This window comes from Mixophyes fleayi, chromosome 9 (assembly GCF_038048845.1).
Source record: "Mixophyes fleayi isolate aMixFle1 chromosome 9, aMixFle1.hap1, whole genome shotgun sequence".
In the NCBI taxonomy this organism is placed as follows: domain Eukaryota; kingdom Metazoa; phylum Chordata; class Amphibia; order Anura; family Limnodynastidae; genus Mixophyes; species Mixophyes fleayi.
The window spans coordinates 11,950,153-11,972,691 of NC_134410.1; the positions used below are offsets into that span (position 1 = coordinate 11,950,153).

Genomic DNA, 22,539 nt, shown 5'->3' on the forward strand with positions numbered 1-22,539 from the left:
ATAGCCATATACGAATACACCATTAATATCCATAAGGGATCTAAAAATCTGATTAATTAAGGTGATTTTTTGCTATTGTTTTATATTGCATTTATATATAGAATTAGTAATATTGTTCAATTGGTCTAATTAATAAAGTGATTTAAATGTGAATGTAAATAAAGAGCTAAAAGAGTTAATTAGTGACCATAATGTGAAAAAATGTTTGTTATATACATAATAGGAATAAGTTTGATTATAATGTTCAGATAAATAAAAGTGAAAAAAAAATACTACTAAAAGTAAGTAAATTAAATTAAAAATAATAAACAAGGAATTAAAGTGAGTGATAACACATTTAAGATATGATCATCAATCATACAAGGTGAAAGGTGAAGTGATAAGTGATTAAGATTACACAAAAAGTATAGTATAACAACCAATAAAAATTATAACTATAATTTAAAGATAATTACTCTCCATATAATAATTATACCATACAGTCATATTGAATTTGTATTCAATTACTAGATAACTAATCTCTTAATATGACACTAAATCACCTAATAACATCATGTTATAGATACCCTAACCCATGTCTTATTACACATGGATAAATGCAATGTTTCATATAACCAGCTACAACATACAGAGACAAATCTATGTATGATTATACCCCAATATGACATTCTCCAAATCAAAAATTTTACAGCAAAATTGGAATATCCTCCTATTGGAAAATGATTTAAAGCAGGTTCTGGATAATAGAATCTCCATAACTTGAGAAGATCCAAAAGTCTTAAGGGCCGCCTTGTTCATAGCCATTTTACTAGCAAAAAAAGAATTCCCAGACAATCAATGGGTTTTATAAATGTGGCACATGCAATATGTGCCAGTATACCATCCAAACTAAAGAGTATAGTGATCGATATTTCAAAATCTGGCAAATCAGAGGATAACACAACAGAGTGTTCTTAGCAGACACATAGAGCACTGAACTAGGGCAACACCCTTAGGTAGGTCATTAATATGTACCAAGGAAGAGCGCAAGTAAGATCTAGGTGGGAGCTGCCATCTTGGAGGACGATAACAGGAGACACTGGAAAAATGCAGGATAATGTTATATTTATATACAGCTATAATTATTATATATTCTAATTTCCAGAAAAATAATGCTTATGCTGATGAAATATATAAATCAACTTTTTACCAGTAAAAATTCTCAATTTTGTTAGCAGCTTTATTTCATTGTTCCTACAGAATATTAGAAGATTTAATTAATAACATAAATATTTTGTATGAAATGATTACAATCTCTTGTTTCATTGATGTTTTCCCTACATACCAGACGTTTTATAATTGGTTTGTGTGGGAAATCGGTGCACTCTCCCAGGTCTCCAGTTACTGTATAAATACCACCTTGGCTTACACATAAATGGATCGTTGTTTGAGACACTGCTTGTCCACAGGGATCCTGTACGTTCTATACATCTCACTAATGCTCATGTATAACTGAGGACAGATGAAGTCTTGAAAAGAGATCAGTCTTTGAAATGCTTATTCTTTGTAATACTTTGTACAAATCCTGAGTTTTCAAGAGTGTTTTTTCTGCAAAGAGCAATGACAGATACATGATTAAAATAAAAACAGAAAAACAGAACAATTTACCCTTTCCATGTATATCAATCATGGAAGCTTTCATCTTCATGTTACATGGTTGTCAGCCACCAGTACATTCACTGACAATTAGTAAAAAAAATTAGTTATGTTTTTAATTTGCTACAAAGTACTGGTATTATAGTAAAAAAAACTCAAACAGATTAAGAAGCCTAAAACATAACATAGAAGAGCATTCAGGAGCTATAAATTGATCATATTATTGAAGAAGACCGTAAGATCCTGTTTTCAGCGGTCTATGCATTGAGGTAATTTTCTGTATCTTTTAAGTATATTTGCTATGCATTAACTGCCTACCATAGGAGATTTCACAGAAATCTCCTCCGTTTAGGCTAATGCAGTGCAACATCACAGTCCCCATAGATTTATATGGGGACTGCAATGTTCTGCAATTCATCAAGCTTTGCTAAGCTTGGCATTGCACAGAGAGGTAACGCCATCTCAGGATGGCATTCCCTTTCATTTCCTATGGGATTCTGCTGAAGCCTCTCTGGATTCGCAGAATCCGATACAAGCGCAGCACTTCCTCCTGTCACCGGCAGCGCTAAGCTGCTGGTAAGCAGGAAAAAACTTCACTCCAGAGGAATCACTTCTTCGGGGCTCCCAGAGTAGCCCCAGCATGATGCATCTTAGCAGTACATAAATATGCATCACTGTAATGTGCAGCGATGCATGTTTAGTTGTAACGCATCAAATTGATGCATAGACCCCCAAACGTGTTTAATCTCCACATTTTCTAGCAGATTGCTGTCACACAACCATTTATATTCCAGCTTTTGGGAATAAAACAACAGCTATCTGACAATGCTGGAGAGATTTGTAATACATAAAAAGAAAAAAACTGGAGAAAAAAAGAAGAGCAAAAAGGGAGACTCTCTCAAGTATAAAATAGACAATATCACCATGCAGCAATATAAACATATATAAAAATTGTTCATTTAATTATAAACGCAGAAAAAAACATATAAAATATAATAATTGTATCATAAAACAAAATTAAGTTAAAATTCAAAAAGCATAGTATTAAACTAGTGGAGAAACGCGTCAGCGGAGCTCATTTAACTTTTTTGAGAAGCCTTTTTCCCAGGTAACATTTGAATAAAGATGATATTTGAGTGATTATGGTTTTGAGTAGTCTCTGTGGAAGGATCCCTTGATTTTGCCTAATCTTATTTATATATTTACTTGAATCTTTTTTTCTTATATGTGCATTATAGGCGTTTTTTAATTTAATACTATAACTGGTCCTCATTAACCCTATAAAGTAAATTTTAATGTAATTTTGTTTTATGATACAATAACTATGTTTTATATGGGTTTTTTTTCTGTGTTTTTAATTAAATACACAATTTGTATATGTTTATATTGCTGCATGGTGAAATTGTTTATTTTATACTTGAGAGAATCTCCCTTTTTTCGCTTAGATGTAGAATATGTTTTTCAACTTTTATTAAATTAATCAAATGTTTTTGCTCAACAAGCTGTATCATCAAGGCACTAATCATTTATTCCCCTGTTTCTATATGGTGTACTTTCTATATAAGAATTTTTATTGTGTTAAATAGTATACATGACCCTTTTCTATCATGGTCTGTATTTACTCTGCACCTTATACTCATGAAATATATTTATGAGTGCCCCTCTAATAAGAGAACTTCTTTTTCTCCTCTTCATAAATATATATATATATATATATAATTTCTCTCTGGGATAAGTACCCCTGCTCTATATATCCATACATAGAGTACATTTAAAGTGAAACTAGATAAAACTGAAGAGCAGTTTTTTGTTCACAAGATGACCACAATTTAAAAGGTAATTCTGTGCGGAAGTTTACTCAAAACCAGAATAACTCGTGAAATATAACCTGTTGTTTGCATTCTTAATACTTCCCATCTTAAAGGTGATTGGTTAAAGTTATCCTTCAAAAAAGTTAAACAAATGTACAGTTAGAATTGGTGCTAATAGATCAATAGATACCCCTGATTCTAGCTCTATATTAGTTTCATTTTTGAAGGCTGACTTTAACCTATCATCTTTAAGGTGGGGACTTTCAATATCTGTGCTCTATTTCAGGGCCACCTTAACAACATTATGGGCCCCCGGGCAAAGCAGTGCAGTGGGGCCCCTACCTCTATATATGTGTATTATATATATATATATATATACATATATAGATAGATAGATATATAGATATATATAACTATATAGATAGATATAGATATATTTGCAGGATATTTTTTTTTTGCAGGATTATTTATTTTACTTAAGAGCTTTGACTATGGGGCCCCCTGGCCTGTGGGGCCCCCGGGCACCTGCCCATCGTGCCCAATGAAAAAGATGGCCCTGCTCTATTTATGTTTCTCATATAAAACAGATGTATTATGTATCCATATCTATCTATTGATGATTTACTGTCTTTATAATAGCAGTTCCTTATGTGTTATTAAGCACTTCATTGGTTAATGACTAAATAACTGGTGGATCTACATATGGAGCTCAAGAATGAGAGTCTTGGTGGATTCATTCTATTGGGGTTTTCCGATATGCCTCACCTTCGTCTCCATCTCTTCTCTGTAATATTGGGAGCTTACATTGTCTGCATTGTAGGAAACATTTTAATTGTCATGCTCATCTTATCTCATCCTCAACTTCACACACCAATGTATTTGTTGATGGGGAACCTCGCATTTGTGGATGTTTGTTTTACATCTATTATTATCCCGAGAGCCCTGTATGGTCTCCTTTCTGGAGACACACACATCTCCTTTCATGGCTGCTTTGTGCAGCTTTTTCTGTTTCTTGCTGTTGGTAACATGGACAGTTTTCTTCTAGCAATTATGGCATTTGACCGATATGCTGCAGTCTGTTATCCATTACGGTACTTAGTAATAATGAACAGAAAAACATGTATCTGTCTGGTGACCTTCTCTTGGGTAACTGTGACCCTCCACTCTACTTTGTACACAGTCGTCACTTCTTCTCAACCACACTGTAGTTGGGTTATTCACCACTTCTTTTGTGATCTGCCGGTGGTAATGACATTGTCCTGCTCAGTCTCTTCAGTTCTTCAGCAGATGGTCCTCTTCATTGAAGCGCCAATTGTCATCTTTAGCCCAGTACTCTTCATTCTAGGATCCTATGTTCTAATCATCAGTGCTGTGGTGAAGTTGCATTCCTCCCATGGTAGGTGGAGAACCTTCTCTACTTGCTCTTCTCACCTCACCATGGTCATCATCTTCTACAGCACAGTTATATTCATGTACTTTCGTCCAAGTTACATATATAGTCCGATCCATGATCGTGTGATTAGTATAATGTACAGCCTTGCTATCCCAATGCTTAATCCATTTATATACAGTCTGAGGAACAAGGAGATCAAAGTAGCTGTAAGAAGAGTTATGGTATGGCAAAAAATTACTACAAGGTAAATTGTCTTATACAGCACATATATAGTGGACTTTCTATTACTTTTAACAAAATTGTAATAATCAGTTTATGCTGAATAATGAAACTAGATTTGTAATATTTATAATGTGCACTATTCATTTGGTAAATTTTCAGTGTGACATCAGTTTATATATTATTACCATACATTAGCCCTCACTCATTAGACTGTTGGATTACATTAAGTTGCACGAAACAGACAAATCCTTAACAAATACCTAAAAGTATTACTTTGTATACATTACTGTGTACTATTAAAGTTCATGTGCAGTATAGTATTATGGGGTCTATTTACTGTTCATGCGCCGTGTACAGCGGTAGGTGAAATTATGTATCACAGCATTTACAGTTTAATGGCTGTGTAAGATCATGGCTATATCTGCAACATCGGGTGTCTAGTGCCATCTTGAGATACCAAATTGCGTTCCTTTGCAGTCCCCATGATTTCTTCACATATGCTTCTATCTATCACTCCTATCGAAATTCTCCTGACACTGCAAAACAAACATACTTCCAATCTCTCATCTATGCTCAGGATTCTAACCCCAAAGACCTTTTTAACACATTTAAATCTCTTCTTAATCCTCCCTCCCCCAACCCTCCATCTACTATCAGTGCCCAGAATCTTGCTTCCTACTGCAAGGACAAGATTGATAATATCAGACTAGAAATTGCATCCTCTTCCTCAACAAGCAATCAGCTCAATTCCTTCCCAACACCCTCTGACACCCTCTCTTCATTTGACCCCAATAATGAAGATGAAGTATCTACTCTCTTCTTATCTTCCTACTCTACCTCCTGTCCTCTTGATCCTGTACCCTCACAAATTGGTAGACCCCTGTCTCCTGTGCTCATTCCACCTCTAACTAAAATCTGTAATCTCTCACTCTATACTGGTATCTTCACGTCATTATACAAGCACGCAGTGATTACTTCTATTCTGAAAAAACAAAATTCTGACCCAAACTCTCTCAAATTACCACCCAATCTCTTAGCTCCTATGCTCCTTCAAGCTTCTAGAGAGACTTGCCTACACTCTCCTCACACGCTTCCTTTCCACAAACAACCTATTGAATCCTCTTAAGTCTGGTTTTCGTTCTCAACACTCCACAGAAACTGCGTTGAATAAGGTTGTCAATGATTTGATCACTGCTAAATGTAAAGGTCATTACTCTCTTCTAATTCTCCTGGATCTCTCTGCTGCATTTGACACTATTGAAAACTCTCTTTTCATAGAAACATTACAATCCCTAGGTCTTCAAGACACTGTCCTAGTGCTCAGTGTTAATTTATCTGGATCCACCTCTTCTCCGCTTCCTTTATCAGTTGGAGTACCACAAGGCTCAGTCCTAGGTCCTCTTCTGTTCTCTATCTATTCTTGGAAAACAAATAAGCTACTTTGGATTTCAGTAGCACCTCTATGCAGATGATACCCAAATTTATCTATCCTCTCCTGATCTTTTGACATCTGTGTTGTCCCGTGTTACTGACTGTTTCTCTGCCATTTCATATAATAAATAATATTCCCATCCTCTAACAGAAACACACCTGATACTTCTATTTTTGTTGACAACATGACCTTAAACTCCACACCTCAAGTTTGCGGCCTGGGTGTGATCCTTGACTCAGAACTATCCTTTGTTTCCCACATCGACTCTATATCTAAATAATGTTACATACATCTAAAAAACATTTCCAGAATACGCACATATTTTACATGAGCAAAAACCTAAATTCATGTACTCATTATCTCCCGCATTGACTATTGCAATTCTCTCCTTACTGGTGTTCCCCTAAACAGACTTGCACCCCTATGATCTATATTGCATACAGTGGGCAGATTGATTTTCCTTGCAAATCGTTATTCCTCTGCTGAATCACTCTGTCTGTCTCTATACTAGTTGCCTGTTTTTTACCACAATCAATATAAAATACTTTTACTAACCTACAAAGCCATCAACAAAACTGCACCAACATACATCTCCTCACTTGTCTCAAAATATCTCCTAACTGGACAATTCCATTCTGCACAAGATCTGCGTCTTTCATCCACTCTCAAAACTTCCTCCCATTCCTGTTTACAGGACTTCTTTCGAGCTGCACCCAGTCTCTGGAAATCCCTCTCTCGCACAATAACACTTTCTTCTGGTCTACAAACCTGCAAACGTTCTCTGAAAACTCACCTCTTCAGGCAGGCTTATAATATTCCTCAACCACCTTCTTAACCTCACTAGATTACCACCTGTTACACAATTCACACAAGACAACAACCCTCTGCAAAACATTGCTGGATCATATAGCATACTAATACATTTTGTTTGTTTTTTTTGTTTTTGTTTTGTTGCCTTTGCAATCTGGCTAAATCTGTAATCTAGACTCTGTAGGCTTAACCTCATGTATCCAACTCACATTATCCCATAGATTGTAAGCTTGCGAGCAGGACTTCTCAACTCTCAAAACTGTCTGTTTTGCCCAGTTTGTTTATTAGTGTGTTTGTCCCCAATTGTAAAGAGCTACGGATTCTGCTGCTGCTATATAAATAAATGATGATAATGATGATGATGATATATGGGGTCTGCGTTAAGACACATTAAAGGGATTATGGCAGGAGAAAACTATATTTCCTCCTGCTTTGAATCCTTTGTGAATAATGTGATGAGATGCTGTCTAAACATTCTCAACCTACATGGTAGAAGGAAGAATAGAATAAGAACATTATACATACATAAAGTACAGGACACAGTACATTATTAGAACACCACCTAATTTAGATAATCAATGCTGCTATCCAGGACATAAATATGCACAAACACACACCTGGGGGTAAATGTATGAAGCTCCGGGTTCTTCAACACCCGCGAGTTCGGCGTCTTCGGTGTTTAAATTTAAAGCGGCGGTGCCTTGTAAAGGGAAACTTCCCTTTACAAGGCAGCGCCGCTTTAAATTTAAACGCAGAAGACGCCGAACTCGCGGGTGTTGAAGAACCCGGAGCTTCATACATTTACCCCCTGGTCACATAAGAGTCAACACAGCTACCCTGGGCAAATATGCAGTAATCCTCCAATCACCAATGCACCTATAATACAAATAATATACCAACCTTGAATACCTCCCACTGCATTAAATTATTAATTCCCAATAAAAAGAAAATAATATCCCACATCGGTGGCTATTACTTTTTTCATGTTCTATTAATAATAATTAATGTGGGCCACAAGAGACGGTGGAAGTTCAAATGTGGCCCACGGGCAATAGTTTGAGCAGTGCTGCAATACAGCATACCTTCCAACATTTATGATTGGAAAACGCAACGTTAGGCCACACCCTGAGTCATAATCCAAAATCATCATCACATCCCTGAATTGAAAAGCCACACACCCTTTTAGCCGCAGAAATCAAGCTCGTCCAGCAAAAAACTGGAATATTGTGCAGGGGCAATGGGGGACTGTGAATTTTCCATCTTGATTTAACACATTAAAGACTAAAGAACGGGGTTCTTGAAAGTGATACTGAAAATGCTATTAAAGTTTTAAAAATGTAAAAAGCAAAATTCTGTCCAATTCTTTGTTAAATGAGAAGAAATTCATTAGTTAAGGAAATAATAGTTTAAACTAGAATTGATATAACATAGGATGTTGACAAATCACTTGACACATGTAACTGATGAATTTAGTGTTATTTTAAATTTGGGGTAAAATATTATACATATCTCACAAATTGAACAGATGAACAAAATAAACAATTGATCATAAAGCAAATAAATGTCTGCATTGGGTAGACTTTTCTTAGGGTTATGATAAGATCAGGACAAATAGGAAAAAGAAACTCATTTTTGATACACAGTAAGATCTGTATTATTATTTATGTACACTATTAAAAAAAATTATGATAGTTTTGTGTACTATCCGAGAGTTGGCTCTTAAAGTCGAATTCATAATAAAAAATACAATTCATAGTGTGCAGCCTGATTTGCAGTATAATAATGTATTATTATTATTATTATTATTATTATTATATTGTTGTCAATATACATATTGTTTATTTGGAAATTGCCTATAAAATACTATGAACTATTTAACTATCGAAAAGACTGTTGTACCTGCACCAGAACGCAGAACCGTGAAACAAAGGATTCATCACCTTTGTAACTGCTTGTGTTGCCTCTTTGTATCATGTAATTGAAACCAGTATATGACATCATTCTGTAGGACACACCATCCACTGTAAAAGTGTACAATTTATATTTAGTCTGGTTTTTTTTCTAACTGTCCTTCATTATTCATTATGCTTAACAGATCACCGGTTGATATTGTTGTTGAGAGCATTTTTTTTTACCTGTCCTTGAAATGTAGGAATTGTATCTTGAATGTAATTCATAAGTTTGTTTCCTATGCTCTACTTACTGTCTGCTCCTTGGACTCCTCACGTGGTTTACAGTATTGATTTGCATTCCTAGAACTAGGCTCTTTCCCTTGTAGATATTTGTCTAACGTCTATCACCAGTCACCAGGCTCTCTACAGTCTCTTCTCTAGGAACATTTCTTTCCAGGGCTGTTTCTTTCAGCTTTTCCTGTTTCACATGGTGGGTAATATGGACAGCTTTATACTGACTGTCATGGCCTTGGACTGGTATGTGCCAGTTTGTCAGCCGTTGCATTACTCCACTATAATAAACAAGAGGGCGTGTGTTTGTCTGGTGACTTCCTCAGTGGTTATCGTCAGTCTCCACTCAACACTGTAATACCAAAAGAAACACTGTACAGTGTTGAGAGTGACCCAGGTCCTATTGTCGATTAGACACCAACACAGATGGCCTGAATATGTAACAATAATTCATTACACAATAGAAGCATGCACATTTTTATCCATATATATATACATATAAAACAATAAATGCTTATAAAAATAAGATACTCTACTAGCTGATGTCACAAATATAAAAAGTGACTTTAACTTGTTTTGAAAATGACACTAATAGATAAATGTATATCAATCATATAAGAATAACAAGCCCTTTTAGCTGATTAAGGAACATAGAATAAATACACTTGCTATATAGTCCAGATCATAATGAACACATATAGGAATATTAGCCGACTAGCAGATATCCTGTGTGGTATCGGCACTTATAAATCTTAATATAACTGGATGCACAAAAGTAAAAATATGTTCATATGACTGGTCAGAAACCGCCTTAACTCCTCTCCTAAACTAGCAACCCGAATGGTAGTCAGAATAGCCTATCAAAAAATTGAGTCCACTCCAACCACAACAAATGATCGAGTGCAGACATCTCACCGTCCACGATAGCTGTAACAGGTGACCTCAAATGGTAGAACAGGTCTCTCGGTTATAAGGTAGAGGCTCTACCTCTGATGGCATCTGATGGCATCCAATCAATATATATCCACATAGTCCACTATCCTCACAGCAGCAAAGTTGAAACAAGCTGATATAGATCTCACTACTTAGATAATGAGACAGGTCTCCTGATGAATGAGCAGAGACTTCAGTCTAATACCATCCAATAAACAAAAACAAGATGTGAATCCAATATCATAGTGAATCCAATATCCTAGTCCTACTTTTACTTGCTGTTTGCTGACTGTAGCGATTGATATTTTTCCTCTGAGGAAATAACCCAGTGGTAAAGAACCGCGTCAGGATTTTTTATTTTAACTTTGATTTCATCCCTATGAAGAGTAAGTATTGCTTTTCTAACTAGCGGTTTATATGTTATTCCTCAACGTTTTGGATATCACGCCCACAGCTGATTGTGCTACACTTATCCATCTGTGAAAAAAAAGTATCCACTGCTAGTCAAATAACTACAAAGGAACTGTGAACTACGGAAATAATATACAATTTATTATATTAAAAATATATTAAAAACATCACATATATAATAAATGTAAAAAATAACATGTTATAATGGCCGAAATAAAACATATAAACGTATCACATATGAGACAACCAACAAATAAAGAGCATGAAAAATGAGTCTCTCCCTTCTATCCAGAATATTTTAAGTGGCTCTATAAGTTAATAGTTGTAATAGAGCAGACATGATGAAGCTGATAAAATAGGACATCCACTGAGTATTTGGAAAAGTACCCGATACAGAAGTGATACTTGAATGAAGAAAAAGTGCCTGTTTGAATGATATACGTAGAAGTCTCCAGATCCCGAATAGTACCCAGCTGCATCAGGAAAAGAGAATAACAGTCTTTCCGGACCGCTAGGAGATTATACAAGAGGTCTGTGTTAACACGCTGTATTGCTGAGTCGCTGAGCCGGCTGGCTCTGTGGAGCCTAGAACAGCCAGTGGTGCAGAATGGTAAACGTTCCCTCAGGAATCAGTATCAGTGGAAGAAATTTACTATGATATGGCAAACTGATTCTGTAATAATAGCGCTTCTGTGTGCACACACTGCTCAAAAAATAGATAGAAGATGGAAATAAACAAAGTTCTTGAGCAGAGCGGTAAAGATTCACAGATAAACCAATTTCAAAGGAGACCGACACGTTTCATTGCCACAAGAAAATTTCTTCAGAAACATATTGTGATTTTTTACATTTATTATATATGTGATGTTTTTAATATATTTTTAATATAATAAATTGTATATTATATCCGCAGTTCAAAGTTCCTTTGTAGCTATTCAATTGCCAGTGCATATATATTCTTTCATTTCTGTTTTATTTGATGACTGCAGACTTCTTGCACTAATTTTCTTTTAAATATTGCCTTTTCCAGTGCCCCAGGTTTACTATTTATTTTTTCAACTTATCCATCTGTAACTGTGAGTTTCATTTTTCTGGCTTTTTTAATAATGCCGCTCCCTAGGATACTTTTGACTGGTCTTGCATCACTGGAAGGAACTGTGAATCATAGCTGCAAGACCTGTCATCTTCCCCACTTTGTTCTCTTATCAAAAGCTGGAAGACATCGGGCTTGATCTCTAACTTTGTGGTAGAGGAGCAAAAAGTATTGCATACATCAGCAGGATTGAGTTTATACTCACTGTTTATCCTCCTAAAACCCTGAATTTAAATTAGCTGATGATGAATCTCTACTACAAGTTGCTTTATCCTTTGACTAGACCTCAGTAGGGATGTTTGCTGCAGTATTCCATCTGTGAGGTATATCCACAGAAAAAAACAACATAGACACATGTATTCTTAAGAACATAACAAATTGTGTGAAGTTTATTGTCATGCTAGCCATTAGTATTGGGCCAGTCAGAAATAGACTCTGGACCAATGACACATAGAAGATCATGAAGCCCTCCAATTAATGCCCTCAGGAGATTAGTCTGTGGAATGGAGGACACTAGCTTATCCACCTTCCTCAAATGCAAGTAGTAACTTGCCCATCATGTACACACTCCTGATTGAGTTCATGTGTTTTTGCCCATGATGGAACATACTTTATCATCCACCCCAAATATGTAGACAACCATATGCCCATGACATTATGTATGTATGTGTATATGCGTCATTGCTGCAAAAAAAAGTACTATAAATTTTTGCTAAATTATCTGAAAATTCCTAAATATAGCACGATAAACAGGGTTGAAATGATGGAGTGGGAGACTTGGTTTTTTTTCTGCAAGGTTATTGAAGGTCAATCATTTTGAGAAAGTATTTGTGATTTTTAATTATTAGATAGAAGTTAAGGAACTTAACATAACTAAGATATAGGAACACTGGAGGATTATTTGGTAATAATGTAAAAGATCATCAATTCAGAGATCCTGAAGGATATGTAATGGTTTAAATAACGTGAAGGGCAGTCTAGAAAACTCACAAATGGCAGTAAAATATGATTTTTTTTTCCTTCCTAAAGGTATTTAACACATAGCGTAAAATTATAAACTAACAGATGGTGGGAAATCACACTCGGAATGTAATTCTTCCCAGAAAAGTCTCTTGTTTTTCTCTTCACATTAGGAAACAATAAATGTAAATGCAGAATATCAGACGGACCCTGCAAGTGGAGAATTCAAAAGTAATGCCTTCCTACTAGAGGATCTTATCAGGAGGTTTCCTGGCCATTGCAGTTGATATCTCTGGCAGATGACAGAATGGATCCTTAGATGAAGGAACACAGAAAAGTAGGATCTGGATACAAGACTTGAACCAGATGTCTAAGTATGATTGTACTTCACAAGACCCCTTATCTTACATTGAGGATAGGATGACATTGTGAAGCACACCAAAGAAGACACCGAAATTGAGACTGGCTGTAGGAATTTAGATTCCAGTGTTAAGAGATAATTTAGAAAATTATAGGATGAGTAGTAATCTCTGTATGGAGGTTTTTCCTTTCATCAGTCAAAAAATCAAAACTTTTTTTCATTTTGCAATGTGACACAGAAGAAAATTAGAGAATTATTTTCTCTCTGCCCTCAGTAACTTGTTAACAGTAAACATTGCATTGCCATAGTTAATCCCAAAATGGATGATATTTATCCTATAGGCCACCTGTACACTTACACATTTTGTATTATTGCTAAGTAAAATCCTGTTTCCAGTTGTCCAGCTTCTGACAACAGGGGGATTGTTAACGTGTGATCCAGGGATTTCCTATTGTGGCAGCCACAAAACGCATGTGCTGATCAGCAAGACAGTGTACACACAATGATAAACATGCTGGTCAGCTAGGTGTGATAGTGTCATCACTCCTGGCCAACACACAGTGCATCAACATGCATGTGATGACATCATAACACACATGGGCACTAAGTATGCAGGGAAGGCAGGTGGGCTTTTTATGAGGCATAATGGAGTTTATGATGCATTTGGTGGCAGTGAGTGTATATATATATCGGAGCATTGTAAGGTGTTTTCATATAGCATTACATGGAGTTTGCCCATTGCCTACGACAGTGGAACTGTGCATTTGTACTTAGAGTAATGCTAGAATTACTGTCCTTTTGTACTTGGAACATATAGTCTATGAATGTGCAGAACTGGAGCTGTAGTCAGTTGGAATGGGAAATGGGAGTTGGAATGGAAACTGTATACATACACATACATGACTAAGGTATATATATATAATCATGAGAGTGGCAGGATGTTGAATTGTATCTGACTTACTGCAGTGGTTTTGTGGCCTCCCCAATACATCTTGTCAGGTGGTGATAGCACAGGTGTAACCGATTGTGTCCATTCTGGTCCGGATCCCTATCTGGCTCCCTATCTCAGGATTAGGATGTGTTTCCCCCTAGTCTCCTGTCCGGTCTACCGAGCACACCTTGTATGGTCCTCAGTCTAGAGTCTCCACTTCACCAAGCAAGCATATCAACATCCCAGCAGACACCTTGCTCTCAGAGTGATTGCTGTAAGCAGAAACCACTCACCACTTAATCTGGAATTCACAACCTTCTGAAAAGTGCTCTGGTCAATACCTAATGGTTACCATTCCCGGCACCCTCTGCTGATCCCAGTAAGCAGTGAAACTATTCTATACAGCACAATTCTACAGCTCTGTGACTGATTACACACACATCTAGCTTTACTCTCTACAATCTTGCAGCCTGTATGAATTATCTGCCATGGTTGCTAGTGCTGCTCTCTAGGGATTTCCCTCATTGTGTTATGTACATGTATGTTACAGAATCCAGGTTTGTTGGCTCTTTACATCTTAGGACAGAGTAACATTTGGATGGGAATATGTTTTATAATTATATTTAATCTCTGGTATGTAGTATGTTCATAGTCTATAATAGTCACATAGTCAGAGCAGGCATCATATTAGAAAAATCATTATGGTAACCACATTCCCTGATCAACCTACACATAATAAATGCCTCTTCCAAAAAAGCTGTAGTTGTATTTAATTTTTATTGACACCGCTTCTGACATTTTCTGTATATATTGAGATGCTACAAATCAGCTCTGTGGGAATCAATATATTTGTTGTAAAGACAACACAATGCTCAGAAACAGTAGGAGGGGAGAATGAACCACGGGTAAGACACAGACAGGAATGGGTTAGAAAAATTATCTAAAATTAAAAATTATCTCAAATTTTGTCTGGTCGAATAACAAGGGAAATATGAGGGCGAAAGGTAGGGACATTTTGAGAGATGAAGGGACTTGGAGATATTAGTGAAATTTGGAGGCAAAGGAGAGATCAGATGGACCTATAGACAATAGTCTTGCATTATTTAATATGCCTTTGTGTTTTACTATATAGTGTTATAAAGCATCTAAAATTAATTAAAATATCAAATTTCAAAGTGACACGTCTAACACAGAGTTATTTTAGAGCAGAAAGAGAATAGTATTTTCATAGATAAATGGGAAACATTTGTGAATGGTTAATTAATGGTATTAATGGCATTAGCTATTAAATGCACATTAGCATATTTGCCTGGTTATTAGTCCTCAGTGACATTAGCCTGTCCTTTTACAACTATCTTGGTCACAAGAGACTAAATATCCCAGAAAAATGTCCCTTATCCTAGATTACCTGTCTGGGTAGAAAATTCAGTTTACTTACATTGAAGAACTTCCAGTCTTCTAATGCACTAACAAAAGTCCCAATAGCATTAGTTGGTGGCAATACAACCATAAGTCTCCCGATATAGAACCTCTAATCTGGAAACTCATTGTCCAAAAAATTAGAAATGCAGACAAAAAAAGTGAATAATTTCCGCTGTTTGATGAGAATATCATACATGCAAAAATGAAGCTCAAGCGCCGTCAAATGCAGTTACTGCAAGGAGCACCGTTCCACACATTAACGAGGCGGTAAGTATCACTGGGAGATTGATGTGTAATTTTTAAATGTCGTTAAGCACATTTTAAGCCATGTCGTCACAGACAAATCATGATCTGGAAACCCTACACCCCAAGCACTCCAGATAACAGGTAGAGTAGTCATTGGAATGATGTCCTCAGAATAGTTGGTAAATGTGTCCAAATTTCAGGTGTTATACTCATTTAATTCATACACAACAAACAAGGTCACAAAATCTGGAATTTAATATATAAGGTTCAGGGTTACAGGAGCAGGAATCACGGACAGTGGACACGACTTGAACTCAAAGTGGAACTGCAACATCTCGATTACCAGGATAACACAACAGAGTGTTCTTAGCAGACACAAGAGCACTGACCTAGGGCAACACCCTTAGGTTAATATGTACCAAGGAAGAGCACAAGTAAGATCTAGAAGAGCGCAAGTAAGATCTAGGTGGGAGCTGCCATCTTGGAGGATGATGACAGGACACACCGGAAAAGTGCAGGATGATGTTATATTTAAATACGGCTATAATTATTATATATTTTAATTTCCAGATACCTGTAAAAATTCTCAATTTTGTTAGCAGCTTTATTTCATTTTTCCTACAGAATATTTGATTTAATTAATAACATATTTGTTTTTTATGAAATGATTACAATCTCTTGTTTCAGTCATGTTTTCCCTACATACCAGACGTTTTATAATTGGTTTGTGTGGGACATTGGTGAACTCTCTCAGGTCTACACCTACTGTATAAATACCACCTTGGCTTACACATAAATGGATGATTGTTTTTCCTCAGGGGTCCTGTACTTTCTACACTAATGCTCATATATAGCTGAGGACGGATGGCCTTTGAAATGCTGTTTTCCCGGTTATATTTTTTAGAAATTCTGAGTTTTCAAGAGTGGGTTTTCTGCAAAGAGCAATGACAGGTAAATGCTTTAAAAAAAAACACACAAAAAAACAGGACAATTTCCCCTATTAATTTATAATATCCAATCATGGGAACTTTTATTGCCATGTTACATGGTTGTCAGCCACCAGAACATTTACTGACAGTCAGTTAAAAATTAACCATATGTTTATCTGTTATAAAGTACCGGTATTACATTAAAAAAAACTCAACAAGATTAAAAAGCCTAAAATATAACATAGAAGAACATTTAGGAGGTACATATAGATCATATTATTGAAGAAAACCTTAAGAGCCTGTTTACACCTAATGTGTTTCAGTTCCACATTTTCTAGGAGATTGTTGTCACACAACCATTTATATTCCAGCTTGTGGGAATAAAATAATAGTTATTTGACCATGCAGGGGAGATTTGTAATACATGGAAGACGCTTCTCATTATATCCAAGCGGCTATTCTATTAAAGATGGAGGAGTCTGAAAATGTTCTTAAAAATGTGTTTGATGAAACAACTACACCCTACACACTATATATTATATAATGAAAAGTGATTAGAATGTAAACATGTAACTTGTTTTTGTCCCTTTCAAATATTTAAAAATATATTTCTTCCCCATACTTTGTTAGGAAAAAAGACTTTTTATTGCTATTCTCTATTCAATGCAAGTAGAAAAATATCATCCTCTTGTAACTACTTAGAAGGCTTGTTGCCCCCATACAAACTAGTAACGTACAGAGAGAACAAATCATCCATCTGCCACAATTTTGTTAATTTTGTTAAATAGCCTCCACAAAACCTCTGAAGGTGTCCTGCGGCATCTGGCACCAAAACATTAGCAGCAGACTTTTTAAATACTACAATTTGAACTCTTTGCCATGTTCCTCAAACCATTCCTGAACAATTTTTGTAATGTGGCAGGGATGCAGTATCCTAATCAAAGCGGCCACTGCCATCAGGAAATACCGTTGTCTTCAAGGAGTGTACTTGGTCTGCAACAATGTTTAGGTAGATGCTACGTGTCAAAGTTATATCCACTTGATTGCCAGGACCCAAGGTTTCACAGCAAAACATTGCCCAGGGCATCACACTGCCTCCGCCGGCTTGCCTTCTTCCCATAGTGCATCCTCGTGCCATGTCTACCCCAGGTGAACAACGAAAATGCACCCGGCTGTCCACATGATGTAAAAGAAAAATGTGATTCATGAGAGCAGGCCACCTTCTTCCATTGCTCCATGATTAATGATCATGTTATGTTATATTACTATGGGATACTAATCACTTATTTCACTGTTTCTATAGAGTATACTTTCTATAAATTATTTTTTATAGTGTTAAATAGTATAATGACCCTTTTCTATGATGGTCTGTATGCTCATAGAATTTAGTCTGTTCCTAGTACTCATGAATTTTAATATGTTGTTTGCGTTCATGGGACTCAACCTGTTAGTTTACTCTGTGCCGTTGTTAGTTTACTTTATGTGATGATTTTATGGTATGACAGTTTCAGTGAGGTAATAGTATTGTATTACTTTTGATCTATTAGTACTGATTCTAGCTGACCATTTGTTTCATTTTTTGAAGGATGACTTTAACCAATCACCTTTAAGGTGGGGACTTATTAACTTTCAATATCTGTGCTTTATTTATGTTTCTCATATAAAACAGATATATTATGTATCTATATCTATTATCTGTGTAGTGCCGGCGGACATGATAGCCCTCACATGTGCACTAATGTCAGGGATTGATAAAGCTCTGCTCACAGTGACATCACAGAGACCAAGAGAGTGAGGGAAGAGTGACAGGTGTGAGATGAATGACTTGAAACTGGCAGTTGCAGTGAGGCAGTTGGTCCCTGTCAGCGGTGAAACCTGTGAGTCTGTAAGGGAAGAACCCTGTCATGTTGTCAGCAGGAGAAGCCCTGTGAGTCTATGAAGAAAATCAGCTCCTGAAGAAACAGCCGAGAGGGACAGAGGAGTATCAGCTCTGATAGGACGGAGAGCCCAGTCAGACTTGTCAATCCTGTCCTGTGAGAGAAACAGCTGAAATTTCCTGTGAGAGGTCCAAGGAGAAAACACAATCTAAATGGATAAGTAACCCCTGTTTATTTATTATTTGATGGGACCGAGTATTGTGAATCTTGTTATTAGGTAGGTAGGTGGGAAGTTGGGACTTGGTGGGAAGGTCCAAAGATAATTTGTACACCCCCTTTGCAGGTCTGTGATAAATTATCAGGGGTAGTGATAGGGAAGGACAGTTAGGGATCAGAGACTGAGATATATTGTGAACATCTGCACTAAACAACAACATTAACCTTAAATAAGTGACATTCATTACAGTGAAGTATAGAGGAGAGATGGCTCACTGCAGAACTGTGCCTGTGTAATAGGACGAGACAAGGAGGAAAGTGTGTACACACCTAACTTCTTCAAGTCATATTCCGCCATGATAAAGACAGACTAGAGATTGTGCTTATTAGAAAAGTGAGGGATACTACAGATTGTCACCATTAAAAGAGATTTATGTTTGGCAAAGCTAAGGAAATCTGACACTAGTGACTTTATTCTGGAGCCTTTCCTACCATAGTCTACAGTTTCTGGGATGGAGAAGTGGAGAGGAAAATTGCTAGTCATTAATTTCCTCATAAGACCACTTAACTGCATTTTATTGCAAAATATGTATATATTGATGTATAACATGTTAAATTAGTGGATATGTATTGAGTTTAGAATGTATTATTGCTAGACATTATTACAGGTGGAGAATAATTACAATTAATCATATGAGGTAGAGGAACCTCTTAGCTAGAGTAAGAGAAAGGTTAAGTTATTGCATTGTATTCTTGTACATTCACTAAATTGCATCTGCTTTAAAGGGATGCTTTCAAAATACAGTTTATATAAGAGATATTCTATTTTGGTATATATAAAGTCTAATCAGACATGAAAATCCTTAGAGAGCACGCTCCCAATCAATAAAAGTACCGGCATAGCTTTCAAAGACCAGTTTGCCTATTGCCGTCTCTTTCTGTGTGTGCCTGTGGTTTTGTTAGTAGGGGGTGGAGGGTACCTTGGTCTCCCTGTCGTGTTGCTTGTCAAGAACACTACCCAACGAAGAGCTTGCAGCACTCAGACTAAGGTGGAGGCACTGCGCTAACTGAGAATAGTAGTAAAGGAAACACCACAGGTCACAATACACTTTACATAGACACCCAGCTAATCTACTGGAAAAGGGGGTGCTACATCTATACTGGTGATTTACTGTTTTTATAATAACATTTTCCTATATGTTATTATGCACTTAATTAGTTATTGATTAAAAATAAGGGGATACTAAACCTTCTAAAAATTAAAAGTGAAGTTGTTGCCTTAAGCAATTAATCTAGCCATGATTTATCTAGTACAGTCTAGAAAATGATAGCTAAGATCTGATTGGTTGCTATGGGTAATACTTCCTCTTTTCCTTTTTAGAAGGTTAATACCCCCAGGTGTTAATACAGGGGCATTATGGGATATTATGGGTAAAAAGTGTTTTTTGTTTCACTTGTGTTTTGTGTGTCCTTGAGAAAAATCTTATGGAAGACCAAGACGTCAGAATAAAAAGTTCTACCTGGAGACTGTCAGTTTTGTATATATGTGTATGTATATGTATGTATATATACTGTATATATGTGTATGTATATGTAAGTATATATACAGTATATATAAGCAGTCCTTGCAGGGATACGAGAAGCCAGCACTTGTAAAATGCAAAAAGATAATTTACTTTTATACCAGTCCATCAGGTAAAGCAGTAATCATAGGCATGACATGATGAAGATGTTTCAGCTCATATTATGTTATATTACTATGGGATACTAATTTCACTCTTTCTATACAGTATAACTCTCACCAGTGGATCACTTGGTAAATGTCATCCCTGAGGACTGGACACCAGGACTCCACAACATAGTGATGCATTGTTAGCCTCTGTAGTTCTACATTACTTTCCATGGCTGATAATGATTAAGCAGCTTGTTGGGTCCACTATTAGAACTACACCCTGTACTGAATTACATCATAATTTTGCACTTATAACTGGTGGATCTACATATGGAGCCCAAGAATGAGAGTCTTGGTGGATTCATTCTATTGGGGTTTTCCGAGATATCTCACCTTCGCCTCCATCTCTTCTCTGCAATATTGGGAGGTTACATCATCTGCATTGTAGGAAACATTTTAATTTTCATGCTTATCTTATCTCAGCCTCAATTTCACACACCGATGTATTTGTTGATGGGGAACCTCGCATTTGTGGATGTGTGTTTTACATCTATCATTTTCCCGAGAGCCCTGTATGGTCTCCTTTCTGGAGACACATACATCTCCTTTCATGGCTGCTTTGTGCAGCTTTTTCTGTTTCTTGTTGTTGGTAACATGGACAGTTTTCTATTGGCAACTATGGCCTTTGACAGATATGCTGCAGTCTGTTATCCATTACGGTATTTTGTAATTATGAACAGAAAGACATGTATCTGTCTGGTAACCTTCTCTTGGGTAATTGTGAGTCTCCACTCTACTTTGTACACAGTCATCACTTCTTCTCAATCACACTGTAGTTGGGTTATTCACCAATACTTCTGTGATCTGCCGGTGGTAATGACATTGTCCTGCTCAGTCTCTTCAGTTCTTCAGCAGATGGTCCTCTTCATTGAAGGTCCAATTGTCATCTTTAGCCCAGTTCTCTTCATCCTAGGGTCCTACGTACTCATAATCATTGCTGTGTTGAAGCTGCGCACCTCCCATGGAAGGTGGAAAACCTTCTCTACTTGCTCTTCTGACCTCACCATGGTCATCCTCTTCTACAGCACAGTTATATTTATATACTTTCGTCCAAGCTCCATCTATTCCTCGACCTATGACCGGGAGATCAGTATAGTGTACAGCCTTATTATCCCAATGCTTAATCCATTTATATATAGCCTGAGGAACAAGAAGATAAAGGCTGCTATAAGAAGAGTATTGAAATAGGTATGAAAAAAATTTGACTACAACTTAAATAGTCTTATAGTTATATATACAACACATTTATGGAGGACTTTATATTACGTTTGACCCAAAAAAATCATATTCACAACATACGTTAAATGGGTTATGGGCAGGAGAAATTTATGATTCCTCCTGCATTGAACCCTTCATAAATAATGTAATGAGATGTCATTTTAAGGTTTATGGTCCATTTTATCTTTGTAAATAGACAACTTTATCTTGTCTCTACCTCACTACGCAGCTCTCGTACCTGTTCTGTGTCTGCATAGCAATGTACTGATCTAGTAAGAGACAGGGGAGCTGACAGACAACAGAATACAGCATACAATACCACAGTGCTGTCTAAATGTTTTTTAACCTACATGGGAGAGGGATGGACAGAATAAGAACATTGCATATACATAAAGTACAGGACAAATTAAATTATTAGAACACAACCAATTTTAAACAAACAATGCTGGTAACCAGTACATAAATATGCACAAACACACACCGTAATCACATAAGAGCCAACACAGCTACCCTGGGCAAATATACAGTAACCCTACAATCATCAATAAACCCAAGAGATGGCGCAGGGCCAAGTAGGTTGTGTAGTGCTGCAATACATACCTTCCAACATTTATGATTGGAAAATCACAACATTTTAGGCCACACCCCAAAGCATATTTCAAAATCATCATCACATCTCTGAATTATAAGGCCACACCCATTTTCAGCAGCAAGACACTGGACT

The 22,539-nt window shown here is 36.5% G+C and overlaps 1 protein-coding gene and 1 long non-coding RNA gene across 2 annotated transcripts in view; one reads left to right on the forward strand and one right to left on the reverse strand.

Moving 5' to 3' along the window:
* LOC142101950 (uncharacterized) overlaps positions 1–22,539 on the forward strand; it is a 389,962-nt gene that overhangs the window by 69,301 nt on the left and 298,122 nt on the right. The gene's annotated exons all lie outside the window — the stretch shown is intronic.
* On the reverse strand, positions 1,199–21,733 carry LOC142101433 (uncharacterized). The gene is made up of 3 exons (XR_012679007.1): positions 20,931–21,733; positions 4,212–5,018; positions 1,199–1,587 (listed from the first exon to the last, which is right to left on the reverse strand). It is a non-coding gene; the product is annotated as an uncharacterized LOC142101433 (long non-coding RNA).